Source organism: Dysidea avara, chromosome 1 (assembly GCF_963678975.1).
Source record: "Dysidea avara chromosome 1, odDysAvar1.4, whole genome shotgun sequence".
NCBI classification, from domain to species: Eukaryota; Metazoa; Porifera; class Demospongiae; order Dictyoceratida; family Dysideidae; genus Dysidea; species Dysidea avara.
In genome coordinates, this window is record NC_089272.1 from 6,363,873 (window position 1) to 6,388,582 (window position 24,710).

General features: G+C 38.6%; 1 protein-coding gene and 2 long non-coding RNA genes across 10 annotated transcripts in view; 1 reads left to right on the plus strand and 2 right to left on the minus strand.

Annotated features, from left to right (window-relative positions):
- LOC136254412 (N-alpha-acetyltransferase 50-like) overlaps positions 1-24,710 on the plus strand; it is an 854,489-nt gene that overhangs the window by 523,966 nt on the left and 305,813 nt on the right. The window lies entirely within an intron of this gene.
- LOC136250277 (uncharacterized) lies at positions 2,607-4,870 on the minus strand. Its single transcript, XR_010698492.1, has 3 exons — positions 4,689-4,870; positions 4,408-4,634; positions 2,607-2,860 (listed from the first exon to the last, which is right to left on the minus strand). It is a non-coding gene; the product is annotated as an uncharacterized lncRNA (long non-coding RNA).
- LOC136254651 (uncharacterized) lies at positions 23,586-24,137 on the minus strand. Its single transcript, XR_010700633.1, has 3 exons — positions 24,049-24,137; positions 23,760-23,999; positions 23,586-23,704 (listed from the first exon to the last, which is right to left on the minus strand). It is a non-coding gene; the product is annotated as an uncharacterized lncRNA (long non-coding RNA).

Sequence of the window (24,710 nt, forward strand, 5' to 3'; positions counted from 1 at the left end):
ACATCAAGGCAGTCCTTAATAAAGAAGAGCATTGATTTGTTAGAAGCTTGCAACCTGTTCTGCACACTATTTTTGACATACAGTATTCATCCTTTGTGTTCTCCAATCACCGCCAACTGTGATGCGTGAATAATTGGTCGAGGACTCCAGCATTAGCTGTGGTTTTAGCTCCTCCTGACTTCAGACTGTGCAGTCCAAACTCCATGGCTTCAAAAGCTAATGTAGACATCTTCGTGAATAGATCCAATATGTAGGAGTAGCTTATCTGACCAGACTGTTTCAGGGATTCCCCATTCTTTGTTGTTTGGATTGTCTGAAATATGAAGCAATCATCCACCCATCTCATGCCTGTCTTGGCCATGTATCGCTCCAGCACAGCCACAAATCTTGGAATTGGTTTGAGATAGAAGAATCTCATTTCCTTACTACAGCACAATTGGTCATTCTTACTCTTCATAATATTGACTTTAAGCATCTCTGCTGCAACTGAGCAATCACATGGTCTCAAGGCTACCAGCTCAGTGCAATGTAAGAATCCTGAGAAGCCAAGTAAGCAGGCAGTCACCACCAGCCTGAAGTCTGATAGGGTGCCTGAGCTTTTCTCATCTCTGACCATTGCCTCCAGCATCTCAACTGTAAGTGGTTCTTTCTTCACAATTCTTCACAATAGGTTTAGCCAATTTACACTGAAGCCCTTCTAGAATATCTCTCATGGGATGAAGGAGCTGCACAGCCAGAACTTGAGTGTACACATGATTAAGCTTGGCTTATGTAACATAAGTCTTAGATTTGGTTATCTCCCCTAGATGTTGCAGTAAAACAAAATGGTGAGCCTTGGACAGACAGAAGCTGAATTGAAGATGCCCATGATCATGACATTCATATTCTGAGATACTTTTTGACTGTACACATCAGCGTGACTGCATAGGATTGTATCGGGTGGGTTACTAACTAGGTCTCTTAACTTGGGGTTATAAAGTTCATCCAGAAGCTTCTTCTCTTGGTAAGCCTACAGAAGATGGAGTATGAACTATATAGCAAGTGTACAATTCCTTCTCAGTGTTTATTTCACATTTCTCATTGGCCTGGCAAACATTATTTGACCATTCTCACTGTGAGCGATGACAACCTATTCACCCAGGACATACATACCAAACATTTGTTGTGACCAATGAAGGTATACATGGTTAATCTACCCACCAATCCCTCACTGTGACCAATAAAATACAGTTTGGACATACAAGTCATACATACATACCAGCCTCTCACTGTCACCAATGAGAACAGCTGGGACATATGCAAACATAAAAATGCAGAATATAACATAATACAGACAATTTTACATAATAGACACCAAACAACTTTATAAAATTTATTTATTTATTGATTGTTTTGTAATATTCAAATCATTATTATTATTATTATCAGAACTCTACCTGGAGGGCCAACATGATGTATGGGGGGCCATAAAATAAACTAGTGCCTGATGGACTGATACTGGTTGCTATATGGTCGCAGGCTTAATGCACACTCCAAGCTAACTCAACAACTCTTGGTATAGTCCTTTTAACATTCTGCAGGTTAGCACTGTTATTAGCTACAGTAGGATATAAGTGATAATCATAGTCATACAAGTGGTGTTGCCCTATACCCTAGTCCATCCTATTACTGGCATGGCCAGAAGGATTATGGTTTATAAACTCTAACAAGAAACACATTCACAGAATTGCTGGCACGGTGCATAGATGTGAAGGGATCAGTGTGAGTAGGCATGCAAGCTTTTCTGACCCTTTGCAGTGGTAGCACACAGCAGTGTATGACGCTAATGACTGTTTAGCTGTGTGATTGATGTCCAGTCAATCTCTAGTTCATTGAGATATTGTGCATGACAAACCAACCATCACAACCTGGTGATAAAAAGGAATAGTACATGTGGTGCTCTCCCGTGACTGGATCCCTAGACAGAGGAAGGTCATCTTTGATGTCCTTTCTTGGAAGCAAAGCTTGCCAGCTGAAAATACGTATGTAGCAACCCTATGCTCTGCTGAATCAATCACTTTGGAGGTGACATTTGGTCTCTTAGACTATACACAGGAAAAAAAGTGGCATTTCCTGTAGCAGGATATGTGCAGGAAATTTACAGGACAGGTGACATTTCCAGCACATATCCGGGAGATGGAAATGTACAGGAAATTTGCAAATTTCCTGTACATTTCCTACTACATGATGGGGCACAATTTCCTGCAGATTTCCTGCACTGGACATATGAAATTTCCTACAGATTTCTTCTATAAGGTATTTATGAAATTTCCAATACATTTCCCCTATACAGTATCTATGGAATTTCCTATAGATTTCCCTTATACAATATCTATGACATTTCCAACAGATTTCTCATATACAGTATTAATGAAATTTCAAATACATTTCTTGTATGGTATCAATAAAACTTCTACATGTGGTAAAACCTGTAAACAATAATATCTACATGGTACTATATACATTATATACAAGTACACATGCAGTTACAAGGGTATAGTATAGCTACAAGTTAGTCACATAATAATGCAGTACCATATATCAGATTTTGTGACCCATCACGAAAACTTCTTTTGCTTGGGACAAAGTGTGATCACCTGAGCTGAACCTGTTTAATTGACTACCATCTTTATCATCATATCAGCATGTTTGCTCCTTAAGCTTGAGTTTTAACTTTCATTAGCCCATCGTGTCACTCCTTGCTAGATGTCTCTCTGCTCTCTTGGTGTGTCGATGTCACTTAATATCTTCTTGATTGATAGCTATTTCCACCTTGCCCTTAAGTTCGGCATATTACAGCTGCTCCACTTTATTGAAGATTCTGTAAATTGTATAATGTAAATGAATGCACGGCATAATACACATTAACAAAAAAATGCAACCTACACTACAATATAACTATTTTGTTTTGTTTTTCTTGGACATTTAAGAAAGTTAAACGATGCAAGATTACTGAAAACAGATCCAGTGTAGCCATATGAAAAATGTTTGTGGTCAGGGCCAACAAATATGAAAAACTGAATACATTAATACTATGCATAGAAAACGCATTAATAGTAGGATCTACTGTATTTCGCAGACTGGACTCGCAGACTGGACTCGCAGACTGGACTCGCAGACTGGACTCGCAGACTGGACTCGCAGACTGGACTCGCAGACTGGACTCGCAGACTGGACTCGCAGACTGGACTCATGCACTGAGCTAAACAGCTTCTTAACAGTTACCCAGGCATTATCTAGGTCTTGTACCACTGGAAACACCATTATCAAGCTAAAACTGCTGAAGCTGCTCTTCCTACAAAGTCACAGAGTTCGCGAATGTACTAATTTAATAGAATGTTTAGAAAACATGTGAACTTGTGCATACTAGCAGTGGTGGAGGCTATTGTAGTTGCGTAGGATTAATTCCTTTGCTGCTTTACTGCTTAGTACTAGTGGATAGGCTACTATGAATGGCCAGAAGTAAATACTTAGCGATGTAGTTAGTATTGAGCTATCCGCTTAATGCTGCCCGCTAAGCTAGTTTACACCGATCTACAAATATGTTGTCACTATATAGACTGTGTAGAAAAGGCTATGTGTAGCCTATATCTAAACTATTTATGCACTATTATAACGTCTTGTAAATATTCTAATAAATTAGTGCACATGCGATATTTGTGACTTTGTAGGAAGAGCAGCTTCAGTAGTTTTAGCTTGACATTAGTGTCTACAGTGGTACAAGAACTAGAAAATGCCTGGATAATTGTTAAGAAGCTGTTTCTAGCTTAGTGCGAGTCCACTCCACAAAATACATTAGGCTTATTAGTAGCGGGTTGGCAGCTATTCTTGAAAATTAGCTCCTTAAGTGGCTGAAATACAGCAGAATCAATACCAAAATCTTTGGCTAACTGTTGAAGGCCATCCACCACTGATTCTCATGAAGTGAGGTCCTCGTGTCAAAGCCAGAAAAGGTGACTAGAGCCTGACAGGACACCCAGAAAACATAACCTCAAGAAACCAGTTTTGAGCATCAAAATCGCCGGATAGTTTGATAGTGTAGCTACCGACTAGAGGTGGTCGTTCAATTTCCCCTGGTGTATAATCTGGATCACTTTCTAAAATCAAGTTACAAATAATGGTAAAGTACTGTGTGGTATTATGTTCAATCCAAATGCACCTGGGAATACATACATACTACTCAAGGTACTACTTAGCACAATTACTGTAGGCAAGATATGAGCGATGTAGGATATAAGGTTACACATATTTTGAACAGGATGTCTGTTTGTGGCCTTGTTTAATGATGCACCACAGAATAAACACATACTACAAACAAATAAACACATAATTACAAATAAGACTTGTAATCACAAAAGAGAACCTCACCTACAGACCAGGTGACACATCAACGACATATTCAGTAACAGCTCAAACTCAATTGTAGGTTGGCATCCTGAGGTCCGAGTGACTTTTTCAACAGGTGCTATAGTCTTAATGATGTTCACCATCTTGGCAAAGCTTAATACATCTGGTGATACATTCTGCTGACGAGTAACACTATATTTATCTCCAGACATACTATATACTCTATTGATGAGTGCAATTTTGATAACCTGGATATAATAAATATTTGTGTAATGGACTAGGCGACTCTAAATGATGCCTACCTTGTTTTCCTGCACCGAGTTGTAGTAAGAAGAGCTTGTTTGTTTCCTCACATTAGAAGCAGTGGCAATAATACCATTCCTTTTCACATACGCATATGGGATTATAGCTGTTAAGGTAGGCGGGTGATGTGCGAGTAGTGACTTGAGTCCAGAACCCCTCGAGTTGAGATGGCCGCTTCACTGGCATTTTTTAATTTCACTACTTGCTTGCGGAGTCTTCTCTTTCTCTGTCACAGAAGAACGCTTCGATTCTCTCCAACTTTCTGCCAGCACCTGCCAACGTCGCCATTTTTAATGTTCCCGCGCAGCATAACAAACGCCTCAACTTTTGTCAGAAAAAATATTAAGTTGTGCGTTTAGTAAAATCGAGGTTAAAAACAATCGGTTAAAATTCTTGCTCTTTGCGAACCACCCAACCTTTTACTCTAGAAGAGAAAGAGAGTATCTTCCCTCATGTACAGCTAGCTAAGCTTTATACGTAGCTATACTATAGATTATATAGAGGACTATGGTTATTAGTACAATTTAAACTCTAGTGCACAGACTAACGTACGAGAAGCCATACAATTGCACGTAAGAGTTTGCTGCTTAATATCATTTCAGCCCTTCAGTACACTCAGACTTACTTTAAAGATTCTGTTGAGCAGCCTGCAACTGTCAGCACCCAACTAAATTACGTTTCAGATTGCCGCATCTCTTGAGTGATGATTTTAAAAATTTTCCTGGTGGAGGGGGGGCCTGCCCCCAGACCCCCTTGAAAATACGCTACAATTGCTATACCCTCAACAGTGGTGGCCCACCCGACTCTATTTTTCCAGAGCCGGCCCTGCTTGGTAGTCTTGTTCGGTTACACTTTGGTTCACACTTATCAGATTTGATCAATTTAATTGTTCAGGACAAGTAGTGCAATCTGGATCCAGAGGCAGAGATGGTTTCAGTGCCCACGGGTGATTAGTGCTGTGAGAAACTGGCAATCTGGCTCAGTGCCTGAGACATGCTGAAACATGTAGTAGCTGCTGTAATAAATGAAGGAGTTGATTATATAATTAGGTACAGAATTTTGCATGTATGATCAGCTTTGGCTACACATCATGTGCAATTCCCACTGGGCCAAACTGGAAATTGACAAATAGCTACACCAAAATCTTTTAAGTGCGTTCTATGTAAGTAATTATGCATCAGATGTAAAGCAAAGCACACATCACAATGTCGACCCCATTTGATGTAGTGTCATACTCATACATTATGTAGAGCCATTTTTCTATGATAAATTGTGTGGGAATACTACCTTAAATAGACATGTACTTCTTGTAGCCAATATAGCTCCTAATGGCATTCAGTCCCCTTCATTGACTCATTGTCAATAATCTTTCAACGGACCACCCTATAGTTTGTGGCTGCTGATAATAAAATATCTGAGTTGAGTTAGCTACATTTACGTATGCTGGTGAGAATTTTATACATTTATCCCAGAAATTTTATTACAGTTGTAGTGGCACAATGGATCCTAGCCACTACTGCTATGATCCAGTAGCAGTAGTGGCTATACTGGATGGTAGCTTCATTGGTTTTGTATACATAATTATGTGTTGACCTGGTTATAGTGGTATTCCTCTGGTAAGAGTAGAAATGTGTGTGCTGAAGCTCCAACAGATACTGTAGAAAATGTATGGGAAATGAGTTTCCCAGTTTGCTGTGTATAGAAAATTGTTCCAGCTCATCGATAGAATGATTTTTGCTTATTGTGAGATGACACATAACAGCCTATAATATTATTTAGTTTTATGGTGATTCTGTATAATTCATAATACAAAGTGACGTAATTATGCATAGGTTGCTTGTTTTTGTTTTGTGCCATGGTTACCAATGGGGCTCAATAGAGAGTGTCTGGAAAGTCGCCCATTTGTTTGTTTAACTATTACTAGCAATTACAAATTGTGGTAAACCTATTATATCAAACAGCATGTAGCATTTTTCAAGCTATAATAATTTGTTATTACACATATAGGTATATTGATCATGGGATTAAAGTTTGGTGCATGGGTTAATTTCTATATTCTGCAAGACAACAAAAACTGTGAAGTGTGTGATAGAATTTTCAGTGGATGCAGATATATTCATGTAATAATTCTACCTTTAGCTTTACCAGTTAAACTGCATAGTACAAACTGAAAATAAAATTATTGCAAAATTCTACAGTAATTTGAGCTGAAGTGTAACCATATCAATTTAAAATTCCATAGTAACTTCAAATCAATGACAGTAAAAGTGGCATGTGTCAAACTTATATTACATGCCTAACTGCAAACTACCGTAACAGGTGATATGTACTAATACAGAAAATGCACCAGAAATGTAAACAAATTACCTTGAAATTTCCGCATAACTGGAAATCACCTGGACAGGTGGTATGTACTAGTACAGGAAATGTTCCAGAAATGTGAACAAAGAATTCGAACTCCTTGACAAAATTTGGTTGTGGAATTTCCTGCACAACTGGAAATTAGATGGAAGAGTGATATGTACAAGTACAGGAAATGTGTCAGAAATGTAAACCAAAAAATTTCCTTGACATTTCCAGTTCCAGGAAATGTGACATTTCCTGCATGAGTGGAAATTTCCTGGAAAGGTGGCATGTATTAGTGCAGGAAATGTGCCAGAAATATGAACAAAATATTCCTTGACATTTTTGTTAGTTAGGGATGCGTCGATTTCGCCAGCAAAATTATTGGAATAATAGGAATACAAGAGCAACAAGCAAAATGCTGGCAAAATAGGAGCAAAATCGAGCAAAATAGGAGCAAAATCGAGCAAAATAGGAGCAAAATCGAGCAAAATAGGCGCAAAATAAGCAAAATTTGTTAATCTCAGATCTGTTTCAGACAGTGTGAATGTAACTGCATAACTAACACAAGTAACAACTTACCATAGCTTCGTTTAACACTCGTACGTTAAATGAGTATGGCTCTAGCTGAACTTTGACCCGAAGGCGAACCCACAATACATGTTAGCGAATAATCACGTGTGAAATAGTGTCTACAATGGATGTGATAGAACGCATTGACTACAGTTCAAGTGCTGAAAGCGATGTTAGTGAAGTAGATGACAGTCTTAGCATTGTTAGTAATGATGATGACCGTGAATCGTCTCGCGAGTCAGATGTTACAACAACTTCGACTAGTACAACTTCGAGGACTCGTTCTACCGGAAGTGCCAGCAACTCAACGACGCCAACGTCTAGTGGAGTGTCCTTGCTTAGTGTGCTAAAGGCACCAAGTGCATCTGACTTCTCTCGTAAGAGAAAAATTGCCAAAAATCCACCAGCTGGCAGGAAGAGAGCATTACATTCGAATTCGCAGAGCAACCCAAAAACGATCAAGCCCCAGCAAAGAGTAACCGAATATTCCAAGGAACCCTTTACTGTAGCTACTGGAAAGCTTTTTTGCCAAGGATGCCGGGAAGAGTTACCCCTCAAAAAGAGCAGTATTGAGTATCACTTAAAGTCTACTAAACATGCTAATGGAAAGAAAAAGCTGCAACAAAGGAATGTTAAAGACTCAGACATTGCACAATCTCTGCAAAGGTATAATGCAGAAGCTCATGGGCGAGGTGAGACTCTTCCGGAACAACAGCAGGTTTTCCGAGTCAAAGTGGTCAAAACATTTCTTCAAGCGGGTGTACCACTAAGTAAGGTTGACCAGTTTCGTAGTCTTTTTGAGGAGACAGGCTATCGCCTTACAGATCGCAGATTTATGTTTGACCTTATTCCTTTTATTTTAGAAGAAGAAAAGGCACGTATTAAGCAATCACTCCAGGGTCAGTTCTTGAGTGTCATTTTTGATGGTACCTCTCATAGTGGAGAGGCATTAGCAGTCTTAGTGCGCTTTGTAAATGATTCTTTTGAAATTCAACAGCAGCTTCTAGCCATCCAACTGCTTTCAAAATCTCTCACTGGGGAAGAAATTGCACACGAATTGGTACAAGTGCTTTCAGTGTTCTACAGCATTTCTTCCAGCCATCTTATTGCTGCTATGTGAGATAGAGCATCTGTTAACAGTGTAGCAATGAGGACATTGAAGATTGTTTACCCTAATGTAATAGATATTGGATGCTTCAGCCATGCTTTTGATCGTGTTGGAGAGCACTTCAAAGTACCAACCCTGACTGAGTTTATTGGTAATTGGCTAGCACTTTTTTCACATAGCATTAAAGCCAAATTTCTATGGAAACAACAAACAGGAAAGGCAATGGCATCGTATAGTGCTACCAGGTGGTGGAGCAAATGGGAAATTTTTAAGCAAATAATGCTCCAGTTTGGTGATATCGAACCATTCCTAAGTGAAAATACAGACTTAGGCCCTGCATCTCGTCCAAAGTTACTAGCTATTTTAACTGACCGTGAAAAGCTTGAACACTTAAAGCTTGAGCTTGCTGCTGTTATTGATTGGGGGGAGGTGTTTGTTAAGGCTACATATAACCTTGAAGGAGATGGGCCACTGAGTTTCACAGCTTATGAAATAGTACAGACTGTTGTTGCAGCAGTCAGGGCAGCTCATACTCCAAACACTGAAGCTGTTATTCGCAGTATCACTACTCAATCAACTGCACAGCAGAGGCATCGCAGCTATGCTCGAAGCTGTATGCAACCAGCTCTAGATTACTTTCAAGAACTGCTAGATTCTTCCTTAAAGGAGCAAATTTTAGTTTTTAAGGCTGTGAGAGTTTTCAATCCGCACAAGATAGTAATGCTTAAGCCAGATGTTTCTCATGTAAATGCATTGCAGGTTGTTCCCTTCTTTAAGGATGACGAGCTTGAAAATTTGAAGGCTGAACTTCCTTCTTATGTAGCTAAGGCGGATGGTATTAGTGATGAACTTGCTGCTCTGGAATGGTGGAAGCTCAATGCAACTGATTTGCCTTTATGGTCAAATGCTGTAAAGAAGGTCTTGACCATACAGCCCTCCTCGGCTGCTGCAGAAAGGGTGTTCTCACTATTGAATTCAGGATTTGGTGACCTACAAGGAAATTCACTAAAGGATTATATGGAGGCATCAATCATGCTAAGATACAATCACTAATATCTAAACACCATAGTGTATGTAAACAGTGCTTATTGATTATTACATGTAATTATTATTATTACATTGTACACCAACTATGGAGCAAAATAGATTGTTGACAAGCAAAATATTGAGCAAAATAGGTAGGTAAAAAAAGAATTGCTGGAAAGAAAAATAGGTGAGAAAAAAAGCAAAATAGACTCATCCCTAGGCATTTCCTGCAAAACTGGAAATCACTTGGAAAGGTGATATGTACAAGTACAGGAAATGTGTCAGAAATTCAAACAGAAAATTTCCTTGACATTTCCTGTACCAATATAACCGCCGGAAATGTGGTATTTTTTGCTGTGATATGAGTAGTTAGTGAAGGTAGCAACCAGTGGTTGCAGTGTGACAGGACCAAGTGTATTCAGTGCTGGTCACTGTAAAGTGCTAATTACATAACCAAGTAATAATAATAATAATAATAAGTGACGTCATAAATAATTAAATAATTAATTAAATAATTAATTAATTAATTAATGTACAGCGAAACTACTTAGCACACATACAAATGCTCACCGGGATTGTGTTAGACGATAGTAAAACAGGAAAATAAAAAGGGATTTTTTCTTCCGTCCATTCGTTATTGAATAGAGTTTTCCATATAACGCCATCCCTTTTCAGTACCTGACGACCAGTAACTCGTTAGTTACCTGTTTGCGTGCCCAGTAACCAGTAAGGCCGGTTTGTAGCTCATAGCAACCAATTCAAATGCGCTGCGCCGCCTGCACGTTAAACAAGGCTCTTGAGGGAAAGCACTATTATTGGTGGAAACAACAATGTTTTCTTTCTTGGAGGTTAGTTCTATGTAATGTACTCCAACTAATACTTTACTGCAGGTAGTTTTTAGGGTATCTAATCCAAAACAGCCAAGCTGTAAAAAAAGTGTGCGGCCCTCAGAAAGGCTATGGTGAAAAAAGATGTGAAATCCAAGGTGGCGGCCAAGAAATGGCTGTGATGGTAGGTTAGTGGTAAAAATTTTAATAATGACAATTCAGGTGAATTTTTGTGCCGCTTCACAAAAATTCACCTGAATTGTCGTTATTAAAATTTTTACCACTAACCTACCATCACAGCCATTTCTTGGCCGCCACCTTGGATTTCACATCTTTTTTCACCATAGCCTTTCTGAGGGCCGCACACTTTTTTTACAGCTTGGCTGTTTTGGATTAGATTTCATTTCTTTTTGTATTTGTATACCCCAAAGCCGGCCTATGGCCAGCTTTGGGACTTTTTTAACCTATGTTTTTTTCTTTACTACAGGAAGAAGAAAAGATGAAGTAGATGTACTTTAAATATTTTATCAGTAAATGTACAAATTATATATACTGTATAATACATATGTGACCGGATTTGCGAAAAGGGGTCCAATTTGCCAACTTTGACAATTGATAACTTCAGATTGGAAAGAGCTATTGCCTTGATATTTGGGCAGTGGTGAGCACCACTATAGCTGAATACATGGTGAAATGTTCAGGTTAATAATTATGTTACTTGAACACTGAGTTATGGTCTCCAACATTTACGGAATTGGATGTGTGTGGAAGACCCCTTTTCGCAAATCCGGTCACATATATTGATTACAGAAATCTCCATGGTGGTTTCTTTGTAACTGAACACTCTACAAGGTGACTTCTTCTAATTGCTCTCTCTACAGGGTGAATTGTTTGTAGCTGAACGATCTACAAGGTAACTTCTTCTAGCTGATCTCTCTACAGGTGATGTGTTTGTAGCTGAATTTTGTATAGGTGATTTGTTTGCAGCTGAGCTCTTTACAGAATGGTTTCTTTGTAGCTGAACTCTCTAAAAGGTAACTTCTTCTAACTGATCTTTCTACAGGGCAATTTGTTTCTGGCAGAATTTTCTACAGGGTGATTTCTTTGCAGCTGAACTCTCTACATGGTGGTTTCTTTGTAGCTGAACTCTCTACAAGGTAATTTCTTCTAGCTGATCTCTCTACAGGGAGATTTGTTTGTAGCTGAACTATCTACAAGGTAACTTCTTATAGCTGATCTCTACAGGGTGATTTGTTCGTAGTTGAATTCTGTACAGGTGATTTGTTTGCAGCTGAGCTCTTTACAAAATGGTTTCTTTGTAGCTGAACTTTCTCCAAGGTAAGTTCTTCTAACTGATCTTTCTACAGGGTGATTTGTTTGTAGCTGAACTATCTACAAGGTAATTTCTTCTAGCTGATCTCTCTACAGGGCGATTTGTTTGTAGCTGAATTCTGTACAAGTGATTTGTTTGCAGCTGAGCTCTTTACAGAATAGTTTCTTTGTAGCTGAACTCTCTACAGGGTGATTTGTTTGTAGCTGAAATCCCTACAAGGTAACTTCTTCTAGCTGATCTCTCTACAGGGTGATTTGTTTGTAGCTGAACTCTCTACAGGTGATTTGTTTGTAGCTGAACTCTACAAGGCGATACTTCTAGGTGATTTCTCTACAGGATTCCTTGTTTCTAACTGAACTCTCAACAGGGTGATCTGTTCATAGCTGAACTTTCTACTGGGTGATTTGTTTGCAGCTGAACTCTCTAAATGGTGGTTTCTTTGTAGCTGAACTCTCTACAATGTGACTTCTTCTAGCTGAACTCTCTACAAGGTGACTTGTTTCTAGCTGATCTCTCTACAGGGTGACTTGTTTCTAGCTGAACTCTCTACAGGTGATTTGTTTGTAGCTGAACTCTCTACATGGTGGTTTCGTTGTAGCTGAACTCTCTACAAGGTAACTTCTTCTAGCTGATCTTTTTCACTGCATATTTGTTTGTAGCTGAGTTCTCTACAGGGTGATTTGTTTGCAGCTGAACTCTCTACATGGGAGTTTCATTGTAGCTGAACTCTCTACAATGCGACTTCTTCTAGCTGAACTCTCTACAGGGTGACTTGTTTCTAGCTGAACTCTCTACAGGTGATTTGTTTGCAGCTGAACTCTCTACATGGTGGTTTCTTTGTAGCTGAACTATCTACAAGGTAACTTCTTCTAGCCGATCTTTCTACAAGGTGATTGAGTTTTTTGCAGCTGAACTCTTTACATGGTGGTTGCTTTGTAGCTGAACTCTCTAAAAGGTGACTTCTTCTAGCTGAACTCTCTACAGGATGATTTGTTTGCAGCTGGATTCTCTACGTGGTAGTTTCTTTGTAGCTGAACTCTCTACAATGTGACTTCTTCTAGCTGAACTCTCTACAGGGTGACTTGTTTCTAGCTGATCTCTCTACAGGGTGACTTGTTTCTAGCTGAATTCTCTACAGGTGATTTGTTTGCAGCTGAACTCTCTACATGGTGGTTTCTTTGTAGCTGAACTCTCTACAAGGTAACTTCTTCTAGCTGATCTTTCTACAGGGTGATTTGTTTGTAGCTGAATTCTCTACAGGGTGATTTATTTGCAGCTTAACTCTCTACAAGGTGACTTCTTCTAGCTGAACTCTCTACAGAGTGATTGATTTTTTGCAGCTGAACTCTCTACATGGTGGTTTCTTTGTAACTTAACTCTCTACAGGGTGATTTGTTTGTAGCTGAACTCTCTACAGGGTGATCTGTTCATAGCTGAACTCCCTATAAAGTAACTTCTTCTAGCTAATCTTTCTACAGGGCGATTTGTTTGTAGCTGAGTTCTCTACAGGGTGATTTGTTTGCAGCTGAACTCTACATGGTAGCTTCTTTGTAGCTCTACAATGTTACTTCTTCTAGCTGAAGTCTCTACAAGGTGACTTGTTTCTAGCTGATCTCTCTACAGGGTGACTTGTTTCTAGCTGAACTCTCTACAGGTGATTTGTTTGCAGCTGAACTCTCTACATGATTGTTTCTTTGTAGCTGAACTCTCTACAAGGTAATTTCTTCTAGCTGATCTCTCTACAGGCCGATTTGTTTGTAGCTGAACTCTCTACATGATGGTTTCTTTGTAGCTGAACTCTCTACAAGGTGATTTCTTCTATAGCTGATCTTTCTACAGGGTGATTTGTTTGTAGTTAAACTCTCTACACGATAGATTCTTTGTAGCTGAACTCTCTACAAGGTGATTTCTTCTATAGCTGATCTTTCTACAGGGTGATTTTGTTTGTACCTGAACTATCTACATGATGGTTTCTTTGTAGCTGAACTCTCTACAAGGTAACTTCTTCTAGCTGATCTCTCTACAGGACAATTTGTTTGTACCTGAACTCTCACATGATTGTTTCTTTGAAGCTGAACTCTCTACGAGGTGATTTCTTCTAGCTGATCTTTCTACAGGGTGATTTGTTTGTAGCAGAACTCTCTACAAGGAAACTTCTTCTAGCTGATCTCTCTACAGGGAGATTTGTTTGTAGCTGAACTCTCTACACATGATTTGTTTGCGGCTGAATTCTCTACATGATGGTTTCTTTGTAGCTGAACTCTCTACAAGGTAACTTCTTCTAGCTGATCTCTTTACAGGGTGAATTGTTTGTAGCAGAACGATCTACAAGGTAACTTCTTCTTACTTATCTCTCTACAGGGTGATTTGTTTGTAGCTGAACTTTTTACAAGGAAACCTCTTTTAACTGAGCTCTGTACAGGGTGAATTGTTTGTAGCTGAACTATCTACAAGGTAACTTCTTCTAGCTGATCTCTCTACAGGATGATTTGTTTGTAGCTGAACTATCTACAAGGTAACTTCTTCTAGCTGATCTCTCTACAGGGTGATTTGTTTGTAGCTGAATTCTGTATAGGTGATTTGTTTGCAGCTGAGCTCTTTACAGAATGGTTTCTTTGTAGCTGAACTCTCTACAAGGTAACTTCTTCTAGCTGATGTATCTACAGGGTCACTAGTTTGTAGCTGAATTCTCTACATGGTGGTTTCTTTGTAACTGAACTATCTACAAGGTGACATCTTCTAGCTGATCTTTCAACAGGGTGATTTGTTTGTATTTGAACTCTCTACAAGAAATCTTCTTCTAACTGATGTTTTAACAGGGTGAATTGTTTGTAGCTGAACTCTCTACAGGGTGATTTGTTTGTAGCTGATCTCTATACAGGTTACTTATTTCTAACTGATCTCTTTAATTCTGTTCAGGGTGACTGCTCTATTAGGATGACTGCTCTATTAGAGTATCTCGATCTCGCACTTGCTACACCAAGTTGGATTTCGTGTTATAACTCCGTGGATTTAAGTCTGATTCTTCTACACCATTGAAGAGCCTTTCTAAGATGATAACTCCATCTGTACAGCGATTTTGAAAGCATTATCCCAAGCGGTTTACCTGGTAGGCGTGGCAAGCATAATAATAATAATAATAATAAAATAAAAATATTAAAAATTAGCTAATCTCGATTGCGTAATTGTTACACACTGTTGATTTTTTCGCTGTATCTTCCTGGTTTTTAGCTCGATTTCTTTCAAACCACAAAAGGTTTGAGGTTCAATAGTTAACCTATTCACCCACCGATTTTCAGCTTCTTCCCATACGCGGTTTACCCTGTAGGCGTGACAACATATTGGTGTTATTTTTCGTGCATAATCGCTCATAACTCTTTGTCTGTTTATGGTATTCCAGCCAAAGTTGGTACCGAGATGTGCCTTTATACCCCCTTTCTGTGTGCCAAATTTCAAGGCAATCGGATAACGCGTTCGAGTTTTATAGCAGTTTTTGTAAGTGTGCGACAAGAAAAAGAAAAATAAGAAGAAGAAGAAGAAGAAGAAAAAAAAAACGAAGAAACTCAGCCAATTTTTGAAGTCGCATATCTCGGGAACGCGCGAAGCGATTTCGCTCAAATTTGGAATGTAGAGTGCTGCAGTTGGGGGGCATGTCCACAGCAAAAATCGTCTTGTTTCATCAAGGAAGCACAGAGCTACGTAGGTGCGAAAATTGCGTTTTCTTTCTTCCTGTCAATATACTCACGGGTGTTACGCGCCGGCTTCTTGGGCCGCACGACACACTACCGTGTGTCTTGATTCCATTTGAGAATTAAAATGTGCAAAAGCATTAGAATACACTTACGAGATTTTAGCCTATAGTCAGTAGGGGAAAAGTCTTATTATTGGGCCAAATTTACAAGTTTGTGCTGCTGTCAAATCACTGATACTACGCTGTGTGGTCTGTTATTTAGTGACTAGTCCATAAGTGGCGACTTACTATTTGTAGCATTCAAGGTAGCATTGTTTAACTAAAAGGTAAATTTCTATCGGCCAAAAGACTGTTTACTATGCTCAGGATTGAGTAAGGGGCACCAAGAAATAGTTTGTCATGTAGCAGTCATTCTTATAAGACTTGTTTGTATTTCATGTGTATGCAGCTTCTGTAGACATATCAGTACTATGCATGTTGTACACTAACGATGCAGTCACATGTGTCATAAGATAAATAATATGCTTTGAACATTTGCTTTTACCATACCTTTACAGCACTGGATGTGCGACTGCTGGTCAAGACAAATCTATTGTAGATAACATGGCTTATAGCTACTATAGCAATCAAACCAAGCACTGTAATATTGTTAACACTGAGTAATAATGACTACAATAGCAGTGCAAATGCAGATGTAATGAGCTATTCAATTTGTGGATGGTAGCAGTGTTAGTGGAGTATGTACTAGGATTCTGTCTTGTAACAGTGCTGCCTGTTCACGTCTCAAAACAAACCCGAAGATTCACTCGCAAACAACTATAAACTTGTTGCTAACTACTCACGTAACACTAGTCTATAATATATCGTACACATACAGGATACTAATATAGTTATGTTCTGGTTAAATGTCTGTTGTTACATATAGCTTGTAATGTATGACTGTGTACAGTACATATGTATAATAACTTACAATATGTAACTGTCTCAGCGAAAACCCGTCTAGTTCGCACAAGCATGAGTATTGAGAAAATCTAAATTTTAAAATAATTCGTAAAATTACACAAGCTACAAGAAAAACTATGCAAGTTTTTCTCGGGCTAATACTCGAAGAAGGAAGATTCAAATCAATTAAACTATACACCATCTTACTCATGGGGAGTCCGAAAATCTTTGTTTCATTTCTGTAGCCCTAATGATTTGCGTGTCACGTGAGTTTGTTTACGGAGCAGTAGACGTAAACAAAGTTATTGGTGTTTTTTTTTTAATAAAACCGCCTTCATACGCCTATGCACAGGTGAATACAAGGCTAAAACTATACCTTAGTTGGTCTGCCAATCCATGGTGAACATTGTAAGCCAAATTCCAACTTTTTAGACTAATCCAAACGGAAGTTATGGCTACGAATGCAAGCGCCTGTAGTTTATTTTTAGTATAGTCACTGTACAAATTGATTTCCTTATTCTTCCTACTTTCTAGCGCTGTAATTCCAAAACTACTCACCACAGAAGGCTGAAACTTTGGTGAACCATTCCTTGAACTATGCATGCAGATAATGCTGAGAAATTAAAAAAAAAATATTTGAAAGTTGTGCGAACTAGACAGATTTTCACTGAGATGGTCACATATGTGACTATTGTAAGTACATTAAAGTGAAATTAAGTAATGGATAACTCTCAATCTTTCTTTAATATTGTTGCTCTGTGTTGTGTTGGCTGGTCCATCTGTAATGCTATACTTTTTTATAGCATACTGCAGTATTGTTACTAGGTTGTACTGAGAATAAAGCAGATGGGGTTGATAATGGTCCTATTCAGTGTCATGCATGGTATTGGGGACATTAGCTTTATATAAGTTGACCATATAATATTATTATGTATGTATACTGAGCACAGAGTTGACGCTTGTTATCTGTATAGTAGCGTTGTGAACCGGTATGGAAAAACTGGTTATTAACTGGTATTGTCTTTTTCCCACTCACTTGGTAGACTTCTGCTGCCAAGTGATAACGTCATAGCATAACCTCAAAGCATGCGTAAATGCTGTGTAACAACAAAATAATATTTAGGCAATTTGCAGTTGTTAATTTGGCGAAATACACACTATTTAATTTTTATTAAATTTACTGATAAATTGGCACTACACTGTTGCACATGTTGTAGGCTGACAGATGGATGAATTTGTATCCTGAATGTTTCTTGTGCTGAAATGTTTGCCTTGCAGATTTAGTGCTCAGTCACAGCGAGCTGTCCACTGATCCTTTTCACAGGGTTAGATCACACGACGCGTAATCAAATATCTGAGTCTGACCTGGATTGGATCATGTGTGCAATGGATCAATTAGTTCACGTTGAAGTGTTTTAACATAGTCCTGCTACAAACTAGTTTTTTGTGAGCCACACCCACTTATCATGATCATGTACAGGGTGTATATCTCAAAGTAATACAGTAAACCTTTGATTTCTTTAGGATGTCATATCAAGTTACACATACAGTGTTAAGGAGTGTTGACAATGTCATCAGTGGACTGCTTATTGAAGCCAAACTACAAGGATCATTGAAACTTAATGCTGAGTAGAGACCTGACCAACTAACACATTGAAAGTGACTGTAGGTATTGCATCATCACTTCGAGATATGCATTTGTACAGGCTATACTGAAGTAGGAAGATCTCCTCTCTTTATATATTATGAACTCTTGCTAGTGGCCATGGGTTTGACTCCATGTAAACTTACAGACAGCATCAAACATAAGATTCATGTAGACTGTAATACTATTGATAAATGAATACAAGCAGAGTCTTACAATTAGAGCAAATTTGCTAGTTTGTGTGTAAAATCACTGATATGAGCAGTTGTTCTTATAAATAAGACTTGTTCGTGTTTCATGTATACAGCTTACCTAGACATATCAGTACTGTCCATTTGGTGCATATAGGCACATATGTCAGAGAATAATAGTAGAGCTTTGAGCATCATATTTAAAGATCACTTTCACCATACCATGCAGCCGTTTGGATGTGTGACTACTGGTTAAGACCAATCCATTGTAGATACACTTTTCTATACACTTCGTAGAACGAAATTAATTTTGTGTCTAAACATGGCTTATAGCTACCATAGCAATTAAACCTATCACTTTACAATTATATCGGAGTACTGATGGCTACAATAGCAGTGCTAATGTAAACGTAATGAGCTAGTCATTTTGGGAGTGGGTAGCCATGTTAGTAGTGTGCATACTAAGATTCTATGATATAAACTATTGGCATATAGCTTATAATGTATGTGGACAGTATAGATCCTTGCTAATCCAAACTCCTGTAATCTGAACACTTGCTAATCCCAACAGTTGAAATGACTGTTCTATTAGGGCATTTTGAGAACAAGTGTTTGTTCTATTGTTCTATTAGAGTATTTGAATAGGGTTCTGCATATAGTCAATAATCTGAACAATTTCACTACTTTTATCAACTTGAGAACAGTGCTGTTCAGATTATTGAGGATCCACTGTTTAATAGATTGCTATAATATCCATTTTATTGTATTATTAGCTTACAATGTGTGACTGTTGTGTGTACATACAATGAAATTAAGTGATAGATAACTCCCAATCTTTCTATGATAGTTCTGTTCTGTGTTGGCTGTTCCATCTGTTGCCCTATAATTTTGATAGCATACTTTAACATCGTTACGAAGTTGTACTGAGCTTTCAGTGTCTTTGTATTGGTACTGGTGACATTAACTTTATAATATTACCATGTATTTTGTGTATGTACACTGTGCACATGGTTTGCCCCTTGTTATCTGTACAATGGTCCTTCTATAATTTAAATTCATTAAATAATGGAAAGTTAAAACTGATTGATTTATATGCAGAATTCCATTCAAATACTCTAATAGAACATACAGTGAGCAAAATACTCTAATAGAACAGTCACTACTGTTTGAATAACAAAACATTTGGGTATCGATGGCCGAACATTAAAGGGACCACTGCACTGGGGCATGTGTGACCTATTAGAGTATTTTGTCATTTAGTGAACATTCTATTAGAAAAAGTGTATGTTTTATTAGAGTAGTTGAACGTAACTCTATATAAACAAATGGTCTTCATTTATTTGAACAAATTCACTTAACTGGATGCTTTTAATGTTGAACTGAAACAGATGTTCGGATAATGGAAGTCCTACAATACTTATTATACATCACAATTAGACAAAGCAAATATAAGTTGTTTTATATGTTAACAAATTTACTGGGTTATGTGTGACCCGGTCCTAGTAATAATAATAATAATAATAAAATTGTATTATGAGAATGTTGTCAATGGCATACAAATAGTATTGCTTTAATCAAACCTTTCCCCTGGCATGGCCAGTAGAACTCTGTCCAAGAACTTCATTCATAGAATACCAGATGAGGCTGATGCCTTACATTTTATGACTCTGGTGGCTACTATGCTCTGTAATGCTGCTGAACGTCATGGAAGACTGAATAAGGAGGACAACAAGTTTCCCTGGATCATAACCACTGACCTTACAATCAATCTCCAACACATTGGGCTATTGTGTATGAAATACTTTATCCATAATGTAGGTTGGTGATAACAGACTTGACGTGAGTAATGCATGTGTACATGTTCTATTGTCCAGGCCACAAAGATGCCAGTCTCCTTTCATGACTAGCTGCCTCCTGGACTTGTCTGATCACAACTCGGAGACCCTGAATGAGAATCGTTTGCATTGCGCTATCCTCTTGTGGGACAGTGGGGACTGTGGTGGCTGGATGGCCTCTGTGCATCCATCCCATGGACACCCCAAGCATGGCATTAAATAGTACTCCTTCTTTCACACAAGCCTCCTTAGAATCCACACAATGTTTGTATTAATTCTACTGAGAAGAAACATTGGGTTTCCTAGCCCACGTGTTTGGTTTCCCGAAGTTGGTGGAAGTCACGTCTAACCATTGGATGCAATATGACAGGAATTAGAGCTATAGATACACAAGGGTCCCCTTGAGTAGTTTCTCCCCTTTCATGCTGTGTTGTTTTGCCACACTTGGAACTACTTATGTGTTGATGAAATGATTGTTAGGACTGCCCATTGGGATATCCTACAGGTGTGTTATTTAGAGAAATGTATAGTCTATGTGAACTATTTTGGAGCTCGATGTTACATAATCAAGCCAAGTGTCACTTAATTGTTGCTATCTATTAAATGAGTGTGATCAATTGATACTTCATCCAGCAATAGTGTCAATGTGGAGTATTATCTTAAGGGTACTCGCTGATATTTGAAGCCGTTTAAGTGCCAGCCCAGAAACCACATGCGGCTGTTGTATCATAATTTGCATTACTATGCATACTTGTAGTATCCATGTTAAGCGCCTGTGTCTTACGCCAGAGAACACAAGGAAGAGCAACATGTTTTTTACTTTAAAATTGTCGCTGAAGTGTTAGCAAATGATAAATGATTGTCTGATGGATCAAGAGCTACACTAGCATGAATTAATCTAAAAGTAAGTATTATTATAAGGCGACAAGTGTGAACGCATGTTTCGCTTGTGGCTAACATGCGTTCGTGCCTTGTATTTTGAGTGATAGGGTATGCTGGTAGTTTGTATTGTAATTGTAAGCTGTTTATGTAGGGAACTATGTTACCAGCTGGAATCACAAGGCATTACAAGCTGCTAATGATGGCGTGCCTAGCGTAACCTAATGAAGAGCGACTTGCTGAAGACTCCAGGCGTAGCAAGAAGCTGTTCCCATGTGTGAAGAAGAGAAAACAGAGCTTCTTTGTGTTTTGAACAGCATTTATGACATGTTATTTTGAAAAGTTGGTGATTGCGGTTAATAGGAATTTGTGTGGTTATTATATCAATAATGTTGGGCACGCGCAATCTTTGCACATGTTTACTAAAAATAAAACTAGTTTTTGAGTGATAGCCGTAAAAGCTTCAAATTTTGCACGGAGATAGGCAGATAAATTCTCTATAGGACTATGAAAAGATGTAGTCCATAGCACTATGGCTTCATGAGTAAAGGCGATGGAAACGCGAGGGTTGTGTTAGTGAAACATACTTTCAGCGCTTACTTATTATCAATGTAAGTTATGGATTAATACTTTTTATAGATATGAGTTGTAACTTTTAGTATATTTAGCGCAATTTCCAGCACTCTAGTGATAAAGATGAAGGACTAGTTTCGATTTAAGCACTCTGGAAAGAATTTCACGTAGCTATAGAACGGTAAAAGCTAGTGAAATTCTGTTTGGTTTGTGTTGAAGAGAAGGGGAACCACTACCAATATAAGTACCATATGGATTCATTTTACATGTTGTCTGGTTGTAAGAGACAGTACAAAATCACACATTGTATGGCTTCAAATATCCGCGAGCACCCTTAACAGTACTGGAAGGTTAGCAGTGTTGATCCATATTGTTGATCCATATTGTTGATCCATATGTTTGTATAATTAACTTAACATTTACGTGGTTGCTATGAATTTTGCGTAATACTATTCTGTACCAGGGCTGTTCACTTCTGAACCTGCCCCTGGGTTTGGCACACAGTACTGCGAACAAGCAAGTGGATCATGCCATAAAACCATTCAGAATGGGACTTACTTTGATGTACAAAATGCAAGTAGTGAACCTCCCACTTATTTTGTATTTTTGTGCTGCCTCCCTCCTTTCTAGCACCCACGGCTTCACACATTCCCCACTACCCATTAACTTTTCTCCATTGTCTAGTAACAGACCTGCAATGGCATGTGCTGTGTGTGATTTGATACTCAACATTTGTGTAAGTCAAGACAATTATTTGTCATCCTCTCAAATGAGGAGAATTACAGATGTTGTCTCAACAGATTACTTGTCAGTTGTTAAGTGTTGTAAGACCACAAATCGTTACTCATTGGTGGTCATTGGAGGTAAATCGACAACTGAGGTTACCAGTAAAGATTTTGGGAGCAGATCCGAGCCCATAGAGGAGATCTAAGTAGAGCTCTCAAACGGTCTCTCATTTGGGATCAATTGTCTGTTACTCATCTAATTCATCCAATTGTGATCTGGCCAAATTGAGTTAAGCCAGGAAGGAACAAAGGCCATGCCCCTTTATTCTATTGGGAGAGTGGGTCTGAGGTTATATAGTGTGTCAGTGCCAGAACTCTAGGAGTCCAGCTACCTGTCAATCTTCACTATCCACTGTTTTGCCATGAAGTGTTGTCAGGTTTTTCAGTTATACAGTGGAAAATTACTACCAACTAGTACACAGTGTGTAGGAGTGTGAGACCGGCTCAGACTGGCTGAGATCTCCAGTACCTAGCTCCATACACCCAGGGCAGATGATCAACCATAAAATCTCTTAGTGGTAGACTGGTTGATTATATTTTGCAGCTATTATAGTACGTTCGCATTGAGCTGAACCCTCAAAAATGATTAATAACTTACGATTGCTACATCGCACGGGCCTCCTGCATGGCTCAATACGTAGCGCTTCTCAATCCACTAAAAATATATTAAAAGCGCTTCATTCGAATGTAAGACACTCCAGTTATGACACTGTAAAGTTTTGCCATACATTTTCAATAGGGAAGCTTCTAAAGTGCAGCCCTTTGATGTTCCTGTGGGCACATGTTTGTGGCGAAGCCAGACGTCACACACCCGCCCTCAACACGCATGATTTCCCCATCCATTATGTAAGAGGCACTTTTACAAGAAAAATAAAACAGTTTTTGTGTGTGTAAAACAGAGTTGCATAAAAGTAGAAGAGCTGGGGCCACTGTTGCACTGTATTTAGAAGATAAGTGGCCTGCTTATATTCAGGGAAAAAACTTCTTCAGCCTCAAAAGAGAAAAAACCAAATTATAACAGCTCAAAATCTGTTATGCAGCATTGGTGTTCCTGCAAGTGAGCCAAACAACATGTATTTTACTTCACATTCACCACACAGCTGCCTATCGTCTTCTGTTCCCATTTAGTCAATTTGTCATTTAATCCTGTTCTCATCACTTCGCCACACATGTACACAGTTTTTCCAGCCAAAGTGCACACACTTACACTTCATCTGTATTTTCATGTACTTCACAGAGTTTAATCCCAGCTACCTGATGTCTCCTGGGGAACAAAATCAAGTTGTAACACCAATGCTGCAAATATCAAACAATCTTACATCAGATGAAGTAAGCCCAGAAGAAGACTTGGACCCATTGGTGCTAGTGGAAGATTCATTAATACCACCATCACCATCTTCATTATCACTGCTGGTTTGGATGAGGAATTACTCTAGAAGTTCTTCATTACCCAAGTTTCATCTAAATACACAATTGGTCTTCCTTCAGTTCTGTTGCACTTCATTCGTCTTTAATATTTATGATGCTGATGGACTATGCAGGGCTGCTCATAGCATACCCTGCATATATGTGTAGTGACATTGGAGCACAAACAGTTTCAATGTTAACCTCTTGTCATTAATCGTCTTGTACTTAAATCCCATATCACTCAACACTCTTTAAGCTATGTTCTACCCCCAGAGAAAACACCATCATTCTTAAGTTTGGCCTAAGACGGAGTACGTGACAAAGTTCCAGGGTTCAAAATTTAACTTACCAAATCTTTGAGAGCGATAAATTTCCTTCCTTCCATACATTGAATGGATCTTGTCTGATGGAATCTGGGTCAAAACTGTCTGCATCAACATGGACTCGTGAACATTTGTACCTGACGATTACAATTGAGCGGGCTTGTACAAAGTGCTTAAACCGCCTTTCTTGCGGTGCTCCATTGTAACTCTTACAATGGAGCGTGGCGTAATGTATACCAAAATCCATGTGTCTGCATGTACGCATGTTTGTCCACACACCCACATGAAGAAACAAGTTTTAAGGTACAGAAAATATCCTTCTTAATTGCCTACTCAAGAGGAGTTGTAAAATCTTTGTTTTGTTGCAGTTACAAAAGTATACTGTACAATGGATGATGTCCTTGAAATCCCTGCGTGGCGTAATGTATACCAAAACCCAGCAAAGAAGGCATTACATACAATACCGGTGGCTTTCCAGATTCTCTCCGTGATGTTGATAGAAATTTTACATTTCTTCACTTCTTGCTTAAAGTACTCCCA